The 16,016-nt window shown below is 37.7% G+C and overlaps 1 long non-coding RNA gene across 1 annotated transcript; it reads right to left on the reverse strand.

The window, feature by feature from the left end:
- Positions 1 to 13,610: 13,610 nt before the first annotated feature.
- Positions 13,611 to 15,891, reverse strand: LOC148938894 (uncharacterized; the record flags this gene model as incomplete). The annotated part of the gene is made up of 2 exons (XR_016143598.1): positions 15,824 to 15,891; positions 13,611 to 13,791 (listed from the first exon to the last, which is right to left on the reverse strand). It is a non-coding gene; the product is annotated as an uncharacterized LOC148938894 (long non-coding RNA).
- Positions 15,892 to 16,016: the final 125 nt, after the last annotated feature.

Genomic DNA, 16,016 nt, shown 5'->3' on the forward strand with positions numbered 1-16,016 from the left:
GTAAACCACAACCAAACACTACTGAAATATTCCAACTCTTTGATTTCAAAAAAAGAAATTCAAAATTAACTTTTAAAAATAAAGAAAATGTAACTGTGACAAGGAAAACCCCAACGAAACTATACTGAAATATTCCAACTCTTGAATTTCAACGAAAGAAATTCAAATGAACTTTGAAAAATTATGAAAATGTAACTGTGACAAGGTAAACCACAACGAAACACTAGTGAAATATTCCAACTCTTGTATTTCAACGAAAAGAAATTAAAGATGAACTAATTAAAATCAGGAAAATGCAACTGTTACATGCTAAATAGTATCCAAACAATACATATAATGTACAACTATAGCTCTGAAACAAATGAATTACGAAATGAGCTATGAAAAATTAAGAGAATTAAGGAGTGACAGGTTCAACCATGAGCAAACGCTACTGAAATTGTCAGACTCTTGCCTGTCAACTAAAGAAATTTGAAATGAACTTTGAAAAATCAGGAAAATGTGACTGTGACACGGTAAACCACAACCAAACACTACTGAAATATTCCATCTCTTGCATTTCAGAGAAATAAATTCAAAATGAACTTTGAAAAATCAAGAAACTGTAACTGTGACAAGGTAAACCACAACTAAACACTACTGAAATATTCCAGATCTTGCATTTCAAAGAAAGAAATTCAAAATGATCTTTGAAAAATCATGAAAATGTGAGTGTGACAAGGTAAACCACAACCAAACACTACTGAAATATTCCAACTCTTGCATTTCAACGAAAGAAATTCATAATGATCTCTTAAAATTAAAAAGATTTTAACTGTCAAAGGAAACAAGACCGAAACCCTACTTAAATATTACAAATATTTCAGTGCAAAAATAGACATTCAAATGTTCTTTGAAAAATAAAGAAAATTTAACTGTTAAGATGTCATCCACAGCGAAACAGTACTGAAATGTTCCAACTCTTGCATTTTACGGAAGGAAATTCAAAATGAACTTTTAAAAATCAAGAAAATGTAACTGTGACAAGGTAAACCACAACCAAACACTACTAAAATCGTAAAAATATATATTTAAACTGAATGAAAAACAAAATTAAAATTTAAACATCAAGAACATGTAAAAGTGACAATGTAAACCACAATAACACACTTGTGAAATATTCTAACTCTTGCATTTCAACGAAAAAAATTCAAGATGAACTTTAAAAAATCACGAAAATGTAACTGTGACTAGGTAAACCACAACCAAACACTACTGAAATATTCCAACTCTTGCATTTCAACGAAAGAAATTCAAACTGAACTTTGAAAAATCAAGAAAATTTAAATGTGACTAGGTAAACCACAACCAAACACTACTGAAATATTCAAACACTTGGATTTAAACGAAAGAAATACAAAATGAACTTTGAAAAATCAAGAAAATGTAACTCTGACAAGGTAAACCACAACCAAACACTACTGAAATATTCCAACTCTTGCATTTCAACGAAAGAAATTCAAAATGAACTTTGAAAAATTAAGAAAATGTAACTGTGACAAGGTAAACCACGACGAAACACTACTGAAATATTCCAACTCTTGCATTTCAACGAAAAAAAAATTCAAAATGAACTTTGAAAAATTAAGAAAATGTAACTGTGACACGGTAAACCACAACTAAACACTAGTGAAATATTCCAACTATTGCATTTCAACGAAAGAAATTCGAAATGAACTTTGAAAAATTAAGAAAATGTAAGTGTGACAAGGTAAACCACAACCAAACACTACTGAAATATTCCAACTCTTGCATTTCAACGAAAGAAATTCAAAATGAACTTTGAAAAATCAGGAAAATGTAACTGTGACAAGGTAAACCACTACCAAACACTACTGTAATATTCCAACTCTTGCATTTCAACGAAGGAAATCCAAAATGAACTTTGAAAAATCAAGAAAATGTAACTGTGACAAGGTAAACCACACTATATTGATCTTTATAACAAATTGAAATAACGCGTATGTAATTCGAGAAGAACTTTGAAAATACAAGTGACTCAAAAAGTGACATTTAGATCAATAACAGCACAAAACAGTTATCTACCAACTCTTGAATTGCAATGCTAGATATTCAAAATGATCTTTGAACAAACAAGGAAATGTAAGTGAGTCAAGGTAAACCATTACCAAACACTACTGAAATATTCCAACTCTTGCATTTCAACAAAAAAATTCAAAATGAACTTTGAAAAATCAAGAAAATGTAACTGTGTCAATGTAAACCGCAACGAAACACTACTGAAATATTCCAACTCTCGCATTTCAACGAAAGAAATTCAAAATGAACTTTGAAAAATCAGACCTTTGGAGGGGGAGGGGCCGGGGGGAGGGGGTCGTTCTGTGTCTCAGTGCACAAAAAAAGTATAAGAAATAGGGGAGGGAAGGGGAGGGGAGGAGGAGAGGAGGAGGAGGGAGGGAGGAGGAGGAGGGGAGGAGGAGGAGGAGTGTAGGAGGAGGAGGGGATGGGAGGAGGAGGAGGAGGGAGGAGATGGAGGGAGAGGGGCTCCTTTGGGGGGCCAAGGGGGGAGGGGCCCTTTGGGCCCCGGGGGGGGGTCTGGGGGAACCTTGAGAGCCGGGGGCCCTTTGGGAGCCCAGTGGACCTTTGAAGACCGGTGGCTTCCTTCGGGGTTGGGGTAGAGGGATCGGGGGCCCTTTGGGTTGGGGTAGAGCAATCGGGGCCCTTTGGGTTGGGGTAGAGCAATCGGGGCCCTTTGGGTTGGGGTAGAGGACCTCACAACACTGTTCAAATGGAACTTGTGTATTATAACGACCACACTCAAAACCTCTTCCAAAATCTCTTCAAAAATCATCTCTTAAAATGTCTCTAGCTGTTTCGCCGAAATAATTCCCTAAAATGTCTAAAACGGTTTCGCCCAAATAATCCCTAAACGTAATTTCAGCATGTTCCTTTTGTTTGGCATCCCCGCGCTGGCTTATTTCAATTATTTGGAAACCTTTTCGCGCGCTAAGAAAAGGAAACGATTCTGCATCGGAAACGATTCTCTTGTTAGAAGTCAACAAATTAATTTCCCTTTCATGAATCAATTCTCTTTAGAACAACAAATTAATTCCCCTTCCATGTCAATCAATCAATCATGACATCATCTGTGATTTAACTGTTTCTCGGAGACTTTTCTCTTTGGAAATGTAAAGTCATTAATTAACTTGACGTCATCTGTCAGACATTAATTAACTGTTTCCCGGAACCTCATAACATTTGGCTTGGAAACAACAATAACAAATACTGTTTCCCGGATCATAACATCTGCCTCGAACAGGAAGGAAGTGTCATTAACTGTTTCCGGGAACCTCATAACATCTGGCTCGAATAACAATAACAAATACTATTTCCGGATCATAACATCTGCCTCGAACAGGAAGGAAATGTCATTAACTGTTTCTCGGAACCTCATAACATCTGGCTCAAATAACAACAACAGATACTATTTTCGGATCATAACATCTGGCTTGAACAAGAAGGAAGTGTCAAAGTTCCTGTTTTTCCATTCTCACTGACAAAATCCATAAAACCGTCAAATAATCAACACACATAACCATCCATAGAACCATCCATAAATGTGACAAAATTTCTGTTTTTTCATTCTCACTGAGAAAGTCCATAGAACCATCCATAAATGTGACAAAATTCCTGTTTTTCAAATTCTCACTGACAAAGTCCATAAACCACGTGGTTCTATGCCCATATATGGTGTGGTCGTCGGAGTAGCGCCCCCATCTCTACTTTCCTGAAACACAAAAGCTGTTTAATAAGATTAAGGAGATTTATAAATTACAAAAAGAAACTTTGGCGCGAAGAGCGAGGTATCGAGGAGAGGCTATCCTTCTCATGTACCGAACAATTTCTGTTCTTTTAAGTTTTAATGTCGCTCCTTACTTTCAGTCGGAAAAAAAAATACTTTTTAAATTCCAGTTAACATTTTCTTTTGAGGCCCGTCACCTACAGTGTTGTCGTTCCAGTTCAGTTCCAGGGTACAGTTCAGTTCCAGGTTCCAGTTCAGTTTAAGCTTCAGTTCCAGGTTCCAGTTCAGTTCCAGTTCAGTTCCAGTTCAGTTCAAGTTTCCAGCTTCAGTTCCAGGTTCCACGTTCCCGCTTCAATTTAAGGTTCCCGCTCCAGATTCCAGTTTTTGAGAAAAAGTGAAGAACGTCGAAGGACAATTTATAAAAATAAGTCGTGCATTTTAAGTTCGCGCACACGAAGAGGAAATCTGTTAGGGGTGTTGAATAACGATTTTTTCTTCTTTTTACAGCTTTGACTTAATTAATTTGTTTTACTAATATTTTTTTCTCGTTTAAAATGAGCGCAATTCCAATTTTAGATCCTTCAGATCCTGAATTTGATAATGATATTGCTTCATCCTTTTTCAAAGAAATAAGAAGTAAAGGTTTAAATGTCCCTTTGAATTTTGATTCTTCAAGTCGGGATTATAATCACACTTCAATCGTAAAATTTTTTACTACTGTGGGTAATTTAATGGCCAAAGATAATGCCACGGTAAAAAGTAGTGTAAATATGGGGGATAATTCTGAGGATGATATAACAGATAAACCTATTGAGGATAAGAGCAAAAAGGAGAATTTGAATCAAAGAGTAATTGGGTCAGTAATGGATCCCCTGGGAAATATTCCAGTTCTTGAAAATGCAAAATTTATAAAAACCTTTTTTTTGGCCAATTGAGAAGGGTAAAAACATTGCTAGGCTGGTTAGACTCGCAGGTGATAGATGCAGTACCCGATTAGAGTAACAGGGCCATTACTTAATTTTTTTTGAGGATAGAGATTCCTCCAATATTATTAATTTAGAGGAGCTTGAAAAGGAAATGACGCAGGCATATTTACCAAGAAAGACAGCTGGAAAGAAATTCAAAGATTTAGCTGAATTGAGGCAATCATCCAATGAAACAGTGTATCAGTTTTATAAGAGGGTGGAGATTGCCACAAAACCATATCGATCTGGGTATGGCGGATTAGTAGGTTTTTCTGATAGTATAGGCCTGGATTTTTTTATTGATGGCTCGAGACTAAATATTAAGAGATATTTATTAGAACACCAAGATGATTATAAGTCCCTCTTTGAAGCGTATAAGATAGCGCAGCGTTTTGAAGTTATTGAAAAAGCAATTGGTGAAGAAAAGCAGGATTTTTTTCAGCAACCGTAGATGCTGAATTTCGTTGCAGAGGAAAGAATGAAGAACTCCGTCAGAACTGGCCTGATGTAAAACGTGACCAGGGGGATAGGTATATTTTTTTTAGTGCAGGATGTAGAGGTCATATTAGGAATTTAAGCAGAAATTTTCGGACAAAAAAAATTTATAAGGCACTGATCTAGAAAGGTGTATTATCAAGAGGGACGAGAAATTTATTATTAGGAACCGACGTAATGAGGCGTTGTGTCGAGAGAGATGAGGCTGGTGAAAGGGCGAACTATGGTTGACCGAGGGACCAGATAACTGAGAATTTATTAAGAACCAACGTAATGAGGCGTTGTGTCGAGAGTGATGAGGCTGGTGAAGGGGCGGACGACGGTCGACCGAGGAACCAGGTGTTAACGGGTTCAGAGGATCCTGGGAAAGGAAGGTCTGAGCGGTTAACGGGTTCAGAGAATCCTGGGAAAGGAAGGTCTGAGCTCCCATGGGTAAAGAGAGAGGTAGGCGGTGGAGCACCCAACCTCGAAAACCCTGCAGGTTTCGTACCATGGAAAATAGTCGACAGGGCGGAAAAGAGCGTGCCAGACGTCGACTGGGCTGAAAAGAGTTCCGTAACAGAGAAAAAATAGTCGACTGGGCGGAAAAGAGCGTGCCAGAAGTCGACAGGGCGGAAAAGAGTTCCGTGCCAGAGAAAAAATAGTCGACTTGGCGGAAAAGAGCGTGCCAGAAGTCGACAGGGCGGATAAGAGTCCCGTGCCAGGGAAAATGACATATAATAATTTTGTGTCTTAGCTGTTGAATATTTTTTACGGCCTGTTTCTAAAAGAAAGTTTTCTTTATTGTTATCCGCTAGGAGGCGTTGGCAAGGTCAAATGGTATCCTAGAACAGCTAAAATAGTCTTGCCAAGTGTCCTAGTAGATTCGGCAATAAAACTGGCTCATAATAGGAAAACAAGAAATAAACCTCCAGGTTATTATAGAGAGCATTGAAACAATTATAGAGATAAGTAGAGTAAGATGATTGTAGAGATTAGTATGTTATTGCAGTATAAACGGTGTTGGGAATTGATGTTAAGTCAAAATGAGGATGTAGCTAGTTTTTATGCTGATTAACTGGACAGGAGAAATGCTTTCTTTGAAATAGGAAAAATAGAAAGATAAAAATGACAAGCGAAAGATGTGTGACCAACCTTTCTCAAGTGATGTATTTACTTCCTTTTGATATCTTATAAATAGTAAAAGAACCGAATAATTTGAAAAGAAAAGACTTAAAGCTTTGGTAAAAGGAAAGTAAAAGAAAATCTCATTGTGTTTCTGTTGAAGATTATCATTTTTGTTTAAGTGTTCCGTTCAAATTTAAGTTCTTTTAAAAGATATTATGACGATGTGCAAATTTTCCTGTTAGGTGTAGCTATGCGACTTTTATGAGAAATCAGCAGGACAATATAAAGTGAAATGAAAGTTACAATTTGAAAAATATAATATCTTGTTACGGTTTGATTCAGTGTTAGTTTCAGTATTTTTTTTTTTGTTATTGTTAATTGTACCTTTTTTGGAGGATTGAAAATCATTTTTTTTGGGGGGGAGGGGGAAGATTTTGGACACCCCCGGGAAAATCTGTAAAAATTGGAAGTGTGTTTTTCTGCGTTTAAACCAATAATTAAAATTCTAAGTATATGTCAAAAGGTCAATTTCCTAGTCAAATCCCATTTCCTTTATAACTATATTAATTCTGAATATTTTCTATAATTCCTGGAAGTTGACAGATTAAAATAGAGCAGTTCTGTCAAATGGCCGGATGTGTATCTGCATATTGTGCTGAATATATGTTACCAATTTAGATTATTTGAGTCAGTTCTAATTCTGTATCTGTCCTCGCCATATGTACATCCACTGTATTATATGTACAAATAAACATTTTATACTCTAAACATAAACTATGTGATGGTTAGAGATTCTAGACATCCTCCACCGGTAGAACCCAGATAATAGGCCAACGCTACCATAAGGCCCCAAAGAGAAGAAGTCTCACTTTCCAGAAAAGTAGATAATTCACGGAGAAGTGAACACAGAGTTTACAACATGTTGCTAATTTTGACTAGCCAAAAATAGACAGTAGCTTATTTTTCTTTGTCTTGATACTGAAAAAATTCCCAATCAGAGTTTTGTGAAATTCATTCCCGTAACGGAAGTTTTTTTTTAGTTTATTCAAAATTTATAAAAAAATGTGCAAAATACTCAATAATTAAATCTTTTCTAATTAAATTTTTGCAAAAAATAAACTTAATTTGAGCAAAAAACTGATCAGAAATATCAAATTCGAAATATCGATTATCGAAAGTAAAAATATCTATATATCGTTTAATCAAATTATCACCCAACACTAATTTAAACTTCGTTCTGATTATGGAGGCGTGTGGAGTTCGTCCGGAATGATTTAAACCTTTTTTGCTCATCACATGACTCTGGATATCGGGTCATCTCCTAACCAAATACTCCGATTATGCTGGTAATGATCTCATGTGGCAGGTAGAGCCCAGCTTGGAGCTCTCAGCACCTAGGTTAAACCTAGCTCTAATCAGATTCCAGGCCTTGGGTCGGTTGGGCTAGCGACCCTCCACCTGAAAATCAAGTGCTACACAAAGTGACTACATAGCCTCGGATCCGGGCCCCCTTTTAAGATCTCGACCATCGCGCGTCAACGGACATGCTGACGACGTCAGAAAGACAGACAGGCTAAACCTTCTAGACCAAAGGGGGGTTCGAATAGCCACCTGGAATGTTTTGACCCTGAATGCACCTGCATCAAAGAACCTACTTTCTCAAGAACTTCGTAAGAATAAAGTGGCGATTGCAGGTCTCACAGAAACCCGTCTTACTGGAAGTGGAGAAGAGCGAATAGGCGATAATCACTCGTTAGTCAGGTCTGGAGGGAGCATGAGAAGAAATGATGTTGGTCTCGCGCTAAATGGTCCTGCAAGAAAGGCCTTACTCTTGCACGAAGCTGTATCGGACAGAATAATGAAGGCCCGCTTTGGGCACAAGCATGGCAAGATGACAATTTTCGTATGCTATGCCCCGACCAACGATTCCGACGACGTAACCAAGGAAGAGTTCTACTCTGCTCTGTCTAGATGTCTGTCAACAGTGTCCCCCCACGATGTCACTGTTCTTCTCGGTGACTTCAATGCTACAGTGCGAGATGATATGGGTGTTTGGCGTGGCACAATTGGACCTGTATCCCCCGACCCACTGAACGATAACGGCCTTCGCCTACTCGAACTGTGCCGATCCCATGAACTTGCGATCGCAAAAAAATACTTTCAACGTAAGACTATCCACCAATACACGTGGTATAGTAATGGAGGTTGCACAAAGACGATGATTGACTACGTCATTAGTTCTAAACGCTGGAGATCATCGCTGAAGAACTGCAGAACTTACAGATCAGCAGAGCTCGGAAATGCAGATCACAGGCTTGTGTGTGCTGACGTCCAGCTTCGCCTCCATGCACAGCGATCGGAAAGAAAACCAGTAGCAGCGGATAATGGGAAACTAAAGGAGCCAGATACTCGCCAGAAGTATAGTTTTGAGATATCCAATCGCTTTGAGCTCCTTGGCACACTCAACAGCAGCGAAGACGCCTAGAAGTATTTTAAATCGCAGACCAGCGAAGCAGCACAGCTGGTGCTTGGCAAGCGAAGTTTCCCGAAGAAATCGTGGCTAACTGAACATAGAGCCAAGGCGGAGGGCAAGACTTCTTGGGGACATGGCCACCTATCGAAGGCTCAGTGGAGAGCGGAACAGACTTATTCACCGAAACCGAACCCAGTTTATTGCAAGGACAGCCAATGAAATTAAACTAGCAGCACAAAAGAAAGACATTGGTAGCCTGTTCAAGCACCTCCGTGATCACACAGAAAATAAAACACCAGCATTGAGACCCGTCCTACCCAGGGATAGGACACTTCTCTCTGATGAGGGTTCTTGTCTCGAGCGGTGGAAGGATCACTTCTGCTCACTCCTGAACAACACTAGCCCGTCTATGCCTCCTACTGATAGTCCCAGCCAACTTGATAGTCCAAAATCCAAAGAAGATGCTCCTCCAGACGAGCTTTGCAGCCCCTCAGAAATTGGAAATGCAGTAAAAAGGCTCAAGAACAATAAAGCTACCGGTATCTGTGGCCTGAGTTCGGAGCTGCTAAAATATGCAGGTCCTGTTATGCTCCTGTTTCTCCACACCCTGTTCTTTACAATCTGGCAAACCGAGATAATTCCGGCGACCGGAGCAAGCTGGTTTCATGTCGGACCATTCAATCATCGAGTAGATTTTTACGACCCAACAAATCATAGAAAAAGCCACGGAGTTCCGACAAAAAGCTCTTTTTTTCACCTTCGTCGACGTCCGTGCTGCGTTCGACTCTGTGGACCGAGAAGCTCTTTGGCGGATTCTAGACTCGACAGGCCTCCCTGAAAAATACTGCAGACTCTTGAAAGCTCTACACCATGGGACGGAGAGCTTTGTTCAAGTGAACTGCCGGCACAGCCCGTTCTTCCAAATCACGACAGGAGTGCGCCAAGGATGTGCAGTGGCCCCAAAGCTCTTCAATGTCATCGTAGACTACGTTATGACAAGGACTACTTCACGTCTCAGCTTTGGACTCAAGTTTGGAGATCGTGTCATTACAGATGCTGATTTTGCCGATGACTTGGCCATTCTGGCGGACTCATGGAGCAGTTGCTGGAAGCGCTTCGAATCCTACAAGAAGAGGCTGCAAAAGTAGGACTGCAGATAAACTGGACTAAAACGAAAATTATGGCCATAGACCCATCCTCCCCAGCTGCCAATCCTTCAGTTAGCCTAGATAGCACCACTAGCATCGAAGTTGTCCAAAGGTTCACCTACTTGGGCTCCCTAACTTCTTCCGATGGCTCGCTTCTTTCTGAACTACAAACGAGAATATCCAAAGCGTCTTCTGCCAAGAGCAGACTGAACCGTTACCTCTGGCGAAAACCAAACATCAGTCGCACAACGAAGCTGCGGATTTTCAACGCCCTCATCGGCTCTGTGATGCTCTATGGAGCTGAAACGTAGCAAGCTTCAGCCGCAACCCTCAAGGCAATTGATGTCTTTCAGTCGAAGAGCCTGAGGAGGATCGAAGGTCCACGATGGCTCGACTTCGTCAGCAATGAGAAGCTGCTGCAGCTCACCAAGCAGTCTCGGTTTTCGACCCAAGCAGCCGAGCGAACACTACGATGGTTCGGACACCTACTTCGAATGCCTCCACACATACCTTCGAAAATGATCCATGACTTCGACCCTGTCAAAGCCGGTTGGAGGCGACCTCGCGGCCAACCGAAAAAACGATGGTCTGACAGCCTGTCCGAGTTCCTGACGATGGCAAATATCAGGTTGAGCGATGTGCAAACGCTTGCCATGGACCAAAGTGGATGGAGGAGACAGACGCCACTCTCTACGCCGAGCAGCGCCCAGCAGGAGACATAAGTAAGTAAGTAAGTCAAGTCAAGTCTGATTATTTTCCCGTAGAGCAATAAAACAACTATTCTGTAACTATTCTGTGACTCCAAGTTAACATATTTTAAACAGTTAGTGCTAAAGAACTGTAAATAACGAGTGGTTCAGAAATTCTAAAGAAATGAACCGGATAATATTTAATACATCAAAGAAATTGCTTTTTAAGCTGATACCAAATATATAAAATTCATTAGGTTTAATGTTTCCAATCAAAAGCAACGAGCCTGAGAAAATTTGCCTGATTTTCAAAAACGGAGGAATCACCCCCACAAAGGGAAAGATCCTAATGAAAATCATAGCCTACCATCAAATTCAGCATATCAAAGAGCGCTTTTTTCCTTTTTTTTTTGGCCAGAAGAAAGATCATAGTTACGTTTTTTTTTTTTAATAATATTTTTTTTTTTTATGGGGTAATCATATCGGACCAACGGTCCTAGAAGATTGGGAGAGGGCTCATTCAAACGGAGATTAAAATTGTGGTACTGTTCTATTAGCTGTAAGACACACAATAATGCGAAGAAGATCAGATAAAAACATGTTAATGAAATAAAACAAAATATGATGCAGATTTAATAGTTTAGAAAGTTTTTTTTTTAAAGGTTTGGACCTTTCCATACTCAATTACGCTGACGACATCCTGAATTTAAGTAGAACTGTATCGTCTATTGAGGAGAATTTTTCTGTGCTTAGTAGGGAGTATGCTGGAATTTGTCTCAATTCTAATGCTTCGAAGAACGAGGTCCTCACTTTCGGCAAATCTGTTGGTGATGTTGGATGCGTACATTAAGTAAATCAGTGTGTTCAGTTATCTGATTGTCTTAGGCCTAAGTATCTCGGTCTTCCGATAGGGGATTGTGTAAAAACGACAAGGGCTCTCCATATCTCTCATCTAAGTGAAAAAACTTAGAAAAGCGTTTGGTGTACTAGTTTGCTGTAAAGCTTGCTAAAGCAGTTGTATTCTCGTCCGTGTCTACAACGCTTTTGCGATGCCTCATGTCCTCGCATTGACTCCATTTCGGAATATGTTGCAGCAACTGATAAAAAGACTATTAGATCCGTATATTTTCACTTCGTGAAATTTCTCTTGTGTATACCCCTATGGGCTAGAAACAAAAGTCTAGTGGTCAGCCTATGCGTTAATTGAGCCACTAACAGTGGCTAAGCAGCGTCGCAGTTGCGTTTTTTCTAGTTTTTTTATGATAAAAACCCACCAAACTGCGATGTGTTATTAGAAATATTTTATTTATTATAGGGAGTTTATTTTTGTTTGTTTGTTCGTTCCTTTTTTTTTCTCTCTCTTTTTTTTCATCAACTCCATATTTAAAACTTGTCGGCTATATATTTGTAAATTTGTAAATCATATAATGCATTATATAATTAAACTAAATTAAACTATGTAACTTTTCACCCCCTAAGCCCCAAAAAACTAAAGTTTAAATATTGTAAACGCAGTGAGAAACCACTGTTTACAATAAATTCTCCGTTGAAAAAAACCTGTTTGACTAGTTTCTTCCTTCTTCGCATTATCGCTTGCCTTACAGCTAATAGAGCAGTACCAGAAATTCTAATGCACTTTTTAAAGTGATCTCAAAGATTGTGCCACTGGAAAGAGGCATTTTTCTGCACCAAATCACGACATTGCCCCAAAGAAGACCAAGTTCCTATTGACTTAATATTCTGAGACAGCAAATCGACTTAAAAGTATTAAAAAACTAGATTTTGAATTTCCCAGTTGCAGCGGAAACAATGCCGCACGGTGGCGCATTCGTTCCTGAATTCACGCAGTCCATACGAGATAAATTGTTAATATATAGCACCATCTATTACTTTCATATGTCTACCGGCACAGAGGTGGAAAAGGTGAGGCAGGGCACCATGACACCAAGGAAATTTCTTGGAGGCGAGGGGGTAACAAGTACCACCAGGAGCTAAGTTTTCAGTGATTTTAAAGAGTTATTTTTATTTTTCCTTATTTATTTACAATGTTTCAATTTATTTAAGCATTTGTATACAATGTACTTTCTATGTATATGTATACAATGTACTCTCCAGAGGTCGCGATGGCTTTAGCCGCGTAGAAGATCAAAAGTCACCTAGAATGTCCATCCATGTAAACAATAGTTCCCCTTCATATCCAACCGAAATTCAGTAGTCAGAATATTATTAAGCAGTTATTAAACAAACTCATCGAGAATTTACTAAACATACAAATTTTGTCCAAAACTTTATATACAATTCAATATTTTGATACTTAAGTAGTAAAATATATCAACAAACGTGGGACGCTACCAATTAATTGTAATTACTTATGTATATAATTTAACAGCAAGAAATCGAGGGTTTACGGGGCCAGTAGCCCACACCATACCTTTGTTAGGCCAGGGCATACTTTGAAAAATTATCAGACATTAAACGATAAAAAAAATTGTTCAACTGAAAGTAAGGAGCAACATTAACACCAACAGAAATTGTTTTATATATGATGGGGGCTGCCCCTTCTCTTTACGCTAAAGTGTGACTTTATGTCCCAATCCTTCGATAACGACGGCTGAAACGCAAAGCATATTGGACTGGAACAAAACATTTCTTAAAGCACTAAAAACTTTAGCGTAACCCCTGAGGGATTGAGGAGATGGCAGTCCCCCCCCCCTAATAGACGGAATAAATGTGTGTTCGTTTTCATTTTTAACACTGCTCCTTTCTTACAATCAAAATCACTTATTTATTATTTAATAATTAGTATGTTTGATTTCATTCTTAAAAAAAGAATTTGATATATACATTATGAGGAAACAATCAACACTCTTTTTTTTAATGGTAAATAGTGCATAGTGGTTGCAATAAGGCAATAATAATAACTTTAATTACCTGTCACCAACACCAATTTCTAATCCTTCTGGGCTAATCCATTTAAGGTCGGTAATCAAAGTTGGGTCAGGTACTTCTGCTTTACAAGTAAAGGCTAAGGGGTTACCAACTGCTGCTGTGTATAGTGCGCTGGTGCTGTGCGCTGGTGTAATCACAAGTCGTGGCTCTTCCGCCAAAGTCACTACAAGGAAATAAAGTTACCTTTTTTTTACAATTGATTATGTGTTGTCAGAATGTACTCCCCAGGGTTGCCACACCTTGTGAGTTATCACTATTTCTAGTGATTTTTTATGTTGCCTAAACAAATAAAAATTACTAAATCAGCACATAAATCACTAGATTATTGAAGAAAATCAGTAAACCAGCAAAAAATCACTAAAAGTCTAGTGATTTTTATTTTCATCGGATGACAGCCCTTGTACTCACATTCATAGGCTTAAGGAATATAGCTATGCCCGTAAACTCGGTTCAATAGACCCCAGAGAAAACTATGCCACTAATTATTTGCTTTTCCAAATACTTTTTTCTGATTTGTAGGAACGTGCACTGAGGTCTACGTCGCCATTCGGTAAATAGGTTTGGTTAAAATGAGCAAAAAATTAGAGCATGATCGAATATTCCGGCAGTGTTTCTTTTAACCATAAAATCCAATCTGATTTTGTTTTCTTTCTTTTCAGGAGACGTACTGCGAGTCTTTTTCTATTACGATTATACGAATAGCAAAACAAACTTCAAAAGTTCTTTAAGACTGCGTCAGCTAGCACAAATTCTGATCTCGGGACTGTCAATGACATGTGACACATTAAAGGACTCATTTCACGATTATGGCCTACATGATGCTCATTACTTCATTGAAACACTTGGGTAGCATTAATTCACTATTAAAAAACTAACAATATTATTATCTGAATAATACTTTCAATAAACGAAAATTAGCTTTAAAACCTGTTTACGGAAAAAGCTACACAAAATACTTAATAATAATAAATTTAAAGAAAAAACTGATACGTAAAAAACTCTAAATCGAAGCTGGATTATAGCTCTTGTTTGAACGAACTATATTTTTTCGGCGAAATTACTATTTTCAGTTTTATACTTTTTCTTTTTAAGGTGGGTGAAACACATAAAATCGGTTAATATACTCGTAGATTCGCTGAGACTAGAGGCATAGCGTTAATTGGATGATCTCCCCCTCCCCCTACAGTCTGAACAGTAGTTTCTCTGTGTCCAATTAATCTAAAAATTAAAATTTTCGGTGTATCTGAAGTGAACACTTCTAGTGACCCCCCAGTCAGCTAACCTGCTCATCTGTGAAAATTAGGACTATTTGATGTCACTAAAATAAACTTTTTGCCGAGTGGTAAAATAGTAGAACATAAAATAATTATTTATCCATAATCCTTGATTTTTTGCATTATTTATTTTTTATTCTATCTTGATTTTTTATTATCGAGTGAGACTGTATGTTGATTTTCTTTCTTTTTTTTTCTTTTGTGTATGTGTTTGTGGAAGTTTTTTGATGCAGTTTCATAAGCTTAAGTCAAAATATACTTCAATTATTTGTGAAACAAAAAAAAATCGTGTTTACTGTTTTTTTTTTTTTTTTCAAGTATTCGTTAAAAATTTTTAATTTCAGGAAAACAGATTTTTAAAATTTAAACAAAAACAGACTTAAAACGAATTATGCAGAAATTAGTAGTTATTTGAATTCAGCTCAGAAACAGCCTTAGAATAAATCTTTAAATCCATAAAAAATTGTATTATTTAAATAATAAAAAAATTAACATTTAAAAAAAAAAATAACAATTTAAAAAAAAAAAATATCACAAAACTGTAGAATAGCTGTAGGCGATATATATGTTAGAATATAGTGCAATTCCTATTATAGTCAAACTTTACTGTTTTTGGGGGAAATGAAAGGTTTTAGGTTTATGTGTCAGTGCATTCGAATGGTAGTTCAAGTCTACAATTTTACGAACAATTTCTAAAACCACACTTGATAATCATTACAAAAAAAAAAAGTGTTACAACTAATAAAAAACATAATAATGACGGCCAGTGAAACAAAAGAATAATAATAAAATATAGACAAGATTCCACAGGTCAATAAAAACGACAAACATTAAAAACAAAGCTAAAAAAGAAGGGACTATTTCTGAAACAACGATTAAAAAGCAACGTTTTGAAGGTTGTAGAAAATTATGAAAACCTACGCGCCATAGAAACAATCCAACGTAAAGTCACAAAAATCATTGTATTTAAAATATTCCGAATTTACAAGAGTAGAGAGGGGTCTATTGATACAAACAGCACCACGTGGTTTATGGTTTTCTCAGTGAGAATGAAAAAACAGAATTTTTCTCACTTGAAAAAACATGAATTTTGTCACATTTATGGTTGTCAACA

The sequence above is a fragment of the Artemia sp. Qi Xiang Cuo genome, unplaced genomic scaffold (genome assembly GCF_049724085.1).
Source record: "Artemia sp. Qi Xiang Cuo unplaced genomic scaffold, ASM4972408v1 HiC_scaffold_36, whole genome shotgun sequence".
Lineage (NCBI taxonomy): Eukaryota > Metazoa > Arthropoda > Branchiopoda > Anostraca > Artemiidae > Artemia > Artemia sp. Qi Xiang Cuo.